Genomic DNA, 6174 nt, shown 5'->3' on the forward strand with positions numbered 1-6174 from the left:
GTCATAACCTTACAACATAGCAAGGGAGATGGGATACCAAAACTCATTACTGCATACAATATTATATCAATACAGGAAGGGAGGAGAATAAGCATTTACAGATGCCAAGAATTTTGCTTTGTTTTAACAATTATCTCATTTGATTCTCACAACAACCCTCCAAGATAGGTGCTATTATTATCTCAACTTTACAGCTGAGGAAACTGAGGCAAACAGATTAGATGACATACCCAGTATCGCACAGCTAGTAAATATCTGAAGCCAAATTTGAACTATGGTCTTCCTAACTTTGGGCCTACTACTCTATCCACTGCACCTTCTATCTGTTTCAGAGAATTCCAAAACAAAGTTTGAGGTAAAAGATTGCCAGAAGATCAGGTAGGGCTTCCTGGATGATGGGCCAACAGAGTTGTTCTTTTAAAAGTAAGTAGGAATTTGACAAACAATGAGATAAATGAAGGATAATCCAGGCAAAAGGAACAATGAAAGCAAATTCACAAAAGTATACAAGTATAAGGGTATAGCATACATTTAGAATGCAAAGTAATCCAATTTCACCAAGAATCCTTCTCATATCTTGCCTTGGGGGATGGAGAATTTTTTTGAAGTCCATGGTACAGAGAAAAGCTACTAATAAAAGTAATAAAATGTTCTGAGCCCACTTGCCAATGCCTTCCAAATGAGATAATGTTTGTAAAGCACTTTACACAGTGCCCAGCACATAGTGGGTGCTTAAAAAAAATCTTTGTTCCCTTCACTTTAGTTTCAAGGCAGCCTTGCTAGTGGCCCACTTTGATCTCATTCTAAATTTCCTTTCTTAAGAGCAGATCCAGGAGAACATTGTACACAGAGACAAATACACTGTGGTACAATTGAATGTAATGGACTTCTCCATTAGTGGCAATGCAGTGATCCTGAACAACTTGGAGGAATATACAAGAAAAAACATTATCCACCTCCAGAGGAAAAACTGGAAGTAGAAACAAAGAAGAAAAACAATTGCTTGAATACATGGATTGAGGGGATATGGCTGGGGATGTAGACTCTAAATGAACATCCTACTACAAAAACCAACAACATGGAAATAGGTTCTGATCAAGGACACACGTAATACCCAGTGGAATTGCAGAATTGCACATTGGCTATGGGAAGGGTGGTGGGGAGGGAAGGGAGGGAAATAATATGATTCTTGTAACAAAGGAATAATGTTCTAAATTGACTAAATAGATTAATTTAAAAAAATAAAATAAATTTCCTTTCTTCCTGTTGCTCCTTTGAATCTTACTCCCTTAGAATACCAGAATCACGTAAGCACAGATTCTCCTCTTTGGAAACATCTTCAGAGATTGTAAAAATGGAGACTTGAACCTGGGACTCCATTTCCCAGAAGTCCTTGCTCACTTCCCAAAATGCTTTGTAATCTCACTGAATTCTCACCTGGGCTTCCCTACTTCAGCTTCGGAGCACACGAGGCTCTCCACCTAGCAGGCAAGATGTCAGTGGTCGTGAATAGGCTCTCTGGGCCTAGCACATGCCTTTCTTACTTGTATTTTCCTGAATTCCTTATCTTAAATAAAAACTCTCAAAATATAATACTTCTTGCAGAGAGAAACTAATTTCTACCTGCTTCACTTTCCCCCCTAAATTTTAACTCTTACAAGATCATGGAATCTAACTTATAACTCAATAAGAATTTCTCATACAGCACACCTAAAAAGGCTTTGCTTGTAGACCTCAAGGCAGCAAATGCCACTTTTGGCTTCCAAAATTTAGAATCCCATCCCTACACCCTAATTCCCCTGGTTGGGCCCTCAGTTGCTCCTGGTATTCTTCTCTGATGCTAAATGCCTACTCTTCAGGACCTTTGCCTATTGTCTGTGACCAGACCTTCACAAGGATTTATTAGGTCCCCAAACTTTTTATACAGGGGGCCAATTCACTGTCCCTCAGACCATTGAAGGGCTGGACTATAAAAAAAAACTATGAACAAATCCCTGTGCATACTACTGGATGCGGTGCTGGGCCTGTAACACTGTATAACTGCTGTCTGGGACAGTGGAGGCTGCAGCACTGGCTGTGATGGGCCTGTCACACCTTGCACAGGCCCATCACCGCCACCACTATATCAGGCAGCAGTATATACAGTGCGGTATCCCCTCCGCCAGATCACTGCTCACCATGCTGACATCTTCCATTGTACAGCCACATAATTCTTTGCATGGAGCCTCGTTCTCATTCAGTTACTCTCAGAACTAGGAGCCATGCAAAGGTTTATGTCACTGGCAGTAGTTCTGTACGGGAGTAACACCGCACTTTGCGACACCACCACATACTCCAGGAGCATAGGATTCAGATGTATCCTGTGCTCCTCTCATTGACCACCAATGAAAGAGGTGCCCCTTCCGGAAGTGCGGTAGGGGCCAAATAAATGGCCTCCAGAGGCCGCATATGGCCCATGGGCCGTAGTTTGGGGACCCCTGCCTTAATACATATCAGGCACTAAATATAAAATACAGAGTGAAACAATACCTACTCTCAAAAAAACTACATTGGGGGAGAAAATGTACATATATTAATATATACAAAATAAATATATAAAGAATAAATGTAAGGTAGTTGGGGAGGAGGGCACTAGCATTTGGGGGCATTGGGAAAGACTTCATGGAGGTGATCCTTGGGCTACATCTTAAAGAAAAATGAGGATTCTAGGAAGCAGAAATTAGGAGGCAACTGTCAGTACAAAGGCATGAAGAGAGGAGATGGAGGAAAAAAGAAAAGATCTGTTGATCAAAGAGGGTAGGAAGGGGAATAACCTATAATGGGGCTGGAAAGATAGGTTGTCATAGAGTTGTAAAGAACTTTAAAAGGTCCAAAAGAGGAATTTTTATTTTATCCTAGAGGTAACAGGGAATCACTGGAGTTTATTGAGCAGAGGAATGACAGGATAAGATTTGTCTTTAATGAAAATCATTTTGGTAGCTTTGTGGAGAATAGATTGTTGGGGGTGGGGGGGATACTTGAGGCAGCAAGGCCATTTAGGACACTATTAAAATAGTTTAAATGAGAAGAGATCTGGGCCTGAACTAAGGTGGTGGCAATGTGAGGAGAAAGGAATCCTAGAAAAGAAACACTGTGGATGACAGAAATGACAATTTTAGTAACTCACTAGATATGTGCAAAGAGGGAGAGTAAGGAATTAAGCATAATACTTTGGTTATAAATCTGAAAGACTAGGTTGGGAGGGATAGGAAAAGTTGGAAGAGGAGCAGATTTTAGAAGGAAAAAAATCAGTTCAGACACTGAGTTTAAGATGTCTTTAGGACAACCAATGTGAAACATCTAGTAGATGATTAGTAATGAAGGAGGAAGTAGGCTGGATATGAAGTTCTGTGCATGATCTGCATAGAAATAATCAAACCCATGAAAGCTGATCTGGTCAGCAAGAAAAGTGAAGAAAAAAAAAAGAAGAGGGCTCAAGACAGAGCCCCAAGGAACACCCACATTTTAAGTGCATGAGGCCAACTGCCTGACCACTTAAATATATCACTTCCAATCATTTGCCCTACCCTGTGTTGTCTTTTCTCTCGGTCCTGGAAATCCCCCATCTGGCCTTGTTCACCTGCCCAGATGAGTCCCAGTCATGACTATTTCCTCCCATACAAACACCATTTAAAACCTTTGACTGCTAAGTCCTCGGCCATCCTCCTTTAGGGTGAAATTTTCACATCTGCTAGCTAATGACCAAAATATCAAACTGGATTTAAACAATGATGCAAATGAACCATTGGCAAAGATTTCCAGAAACATGCTGAGTTTGTTTGAGGCAAATTAACTTACACTGTTTATAATGAATTTTTTAATGTTTCTATTCCATTTAGTTTTTTCAATTATATGGAAAAACAATTTTCAACAATTGTTTTCTAATATTTTGTGATCCAAATTCTCTCCGTCCTTCCTCCAGACAGTAAATAATTTGATGTAGGCTATAGCAGTGCTGTCATGCAATTATATTTCCATATTCCCCATGTCATGACAGAAAACATATGTCACACATACAAGAAACACCTCATGAAGGAAATAAAATGAAAAATGATATGCTTCACAGACTCCAACAGTTTCTTCTACAGCTATGGATAGCATTTTTCATCATGAATCTCTTAGGATTATCTTGGATCCTTGCACTGCTGACAATAGTTTGGTTTGTTTGGTTTTTTTCAGATTACATGTTGATTTAATTTTAATAAGCATCTTTTGACATTTTGCAATCCATGTTCATAATGAATTTATCACTAAGAACTGTTTCAAATGCAGCAGTGGCTTATTAATTCTGTAACCTTGGACAAATCGCATGGGTCTCAGTTTTGTCATATGTAAAATGAGGATAATACTGTCCTAGTTTACCTCACAATGCTATTATGAGAATCAGTGAGAAAATAGATGTAAAATCATTCTATTAACTTAGAGAAAGTGTAAAATAGTAGTAGCAGTCATATTCTACTGAAGTCTTATTCTAGTGTTCCATCATGGCACAGGGGTGACCCTGGGCTTTTGAAGGCATAATTATGCCTTTTAGAAGACACACCTAAGTTGGAAAGGCTATGGGTACAAGCCCAGTGAGAGACTGTGTGCCCATAGTGAGGCTTATCCTACCCTGTCCTTGAGGAGCTTCTATCTACTACCCAAATTTTTACAACCAGATAATTGATTCTTTTTTGGCTACAGAAACTCGTGAAGACTAGAACTGGAGCCCATAAAATGTGTATCAGTAGACTAACATGGGTCTTCTGAAGTATCATTACAGTTACTGTATGAATGGCCTCATGTACATGGTTCAAAGACATAAGTACTGGCATGAAAGTTCTTAATCTAAACCAGGCTTATACTACAACCTTTTCCCCCAGATCTTGTGATAGGAAGTAGGTAAAAAATTGCCCAGTTAATGTTAAAGTCATTACCCTGGGAGGCAATATATATATTATTACTGAATTTAAATAATCAAAATGTACAAGTTGCCTGTAAATCAACATCTATCACAAACTTCAGCCAACTTTAGAAATTCATGACCAGATGCCATATAATGAATTTCCTTGGTAACAGTTTCAATGTAAAGGTCATGTCCATTATGTTCAATAAGAAATTAAATCTATGCCTTATGAAAGTATGAAAATAGAATCACACACTTTTATAGCTCCGAAGAAACTATAGAAATCAACTAGTCCAATATATTCAATCAATAACCTCATAACTTCACTCAACATTTCTGTGATTTCATTAATCAAACTACTTCTTCTTGGCCATCAGGCCCACTTGTATGTTGTCCTCCTCTATTTGCAAGAGTTAAGTACTATCTTGCTTTTTCTATTTATATACCTCTTAGCACAGTGCCTGGTACATAATAATAGTAATAATGGCTCCCTGTTGCCTTCAGGATCAAATAAAAAGTATTTTGTTTGGCATTCAAAGCTCTTTATAACTTAGCCTCTTACCTTCTCAGTCTCATTACACCTTACTCCAACATATAATCTTTGATCCAGTGACAGTGACCTTTTGGATGTTCTAGACAAGCTCTCAGCTTCAGGCCAGCACTTAGCACAGTGACTAGCTCATAGTAAGCACTTAATAAATATTTATGGATTGATTAATAGCTAACATTTTGAATTATGTAAGGTTTGTCAAGCACTTTACAAATATCACTTTTTTTTTTTTTAATAAACCCTTACCTTCTGTCTTGGAGTCAATACTGTATATTGGCTCCAAGGCAGAAGAGTGGTAAGGGCTAGGCAATGGGGGTTAAGTGACTTGCCCAGGGTCACACAGCTGGGAAGTATCTAAGGCCAGATTTGAACTTAGGACCTCCCATCTCTAGGCCTGGCTCTCAATCCACTGAGCCGCCCAGCTGCCCCTAAATATCACATTCTATCCTCACAATAACCCTTGAAAGCAGATGCTATGATGTTCCCCATTTTACAGATGAGAAAACTGAAGAAGACAGAAGTTAAGTAACTTGACTAGAGTCACACAGCTAATAAGTGTCTTTGGTCAGATTTGAACCAGTGTCTTCCTGACTTCAAGTCTATCTCTGGCTGACTCTTAAATAAACCGATACTTAATATATTTTCATTCTTCTTTCTTTACTTTGCCTCAGTTCACATCAGCTTTCCAATTCTTCTCTAT

The sequence above is a fragment of the Monodelphis domestica genome, chromosome 1, assembly GCF_027887165.1.
Source record: "Monodelphis domestica isolate mMonDom1 chromosome 1, mMonDom1.pri, whole genome shotgun sequence".
In the NCBI taxonomy this organism is placed as follows: Eukaryota; Metazoa; Chordata; class Mammalia; order Didelphimorphia; family Didelphidae; genus Monodelphis; species Monodelphis domestica.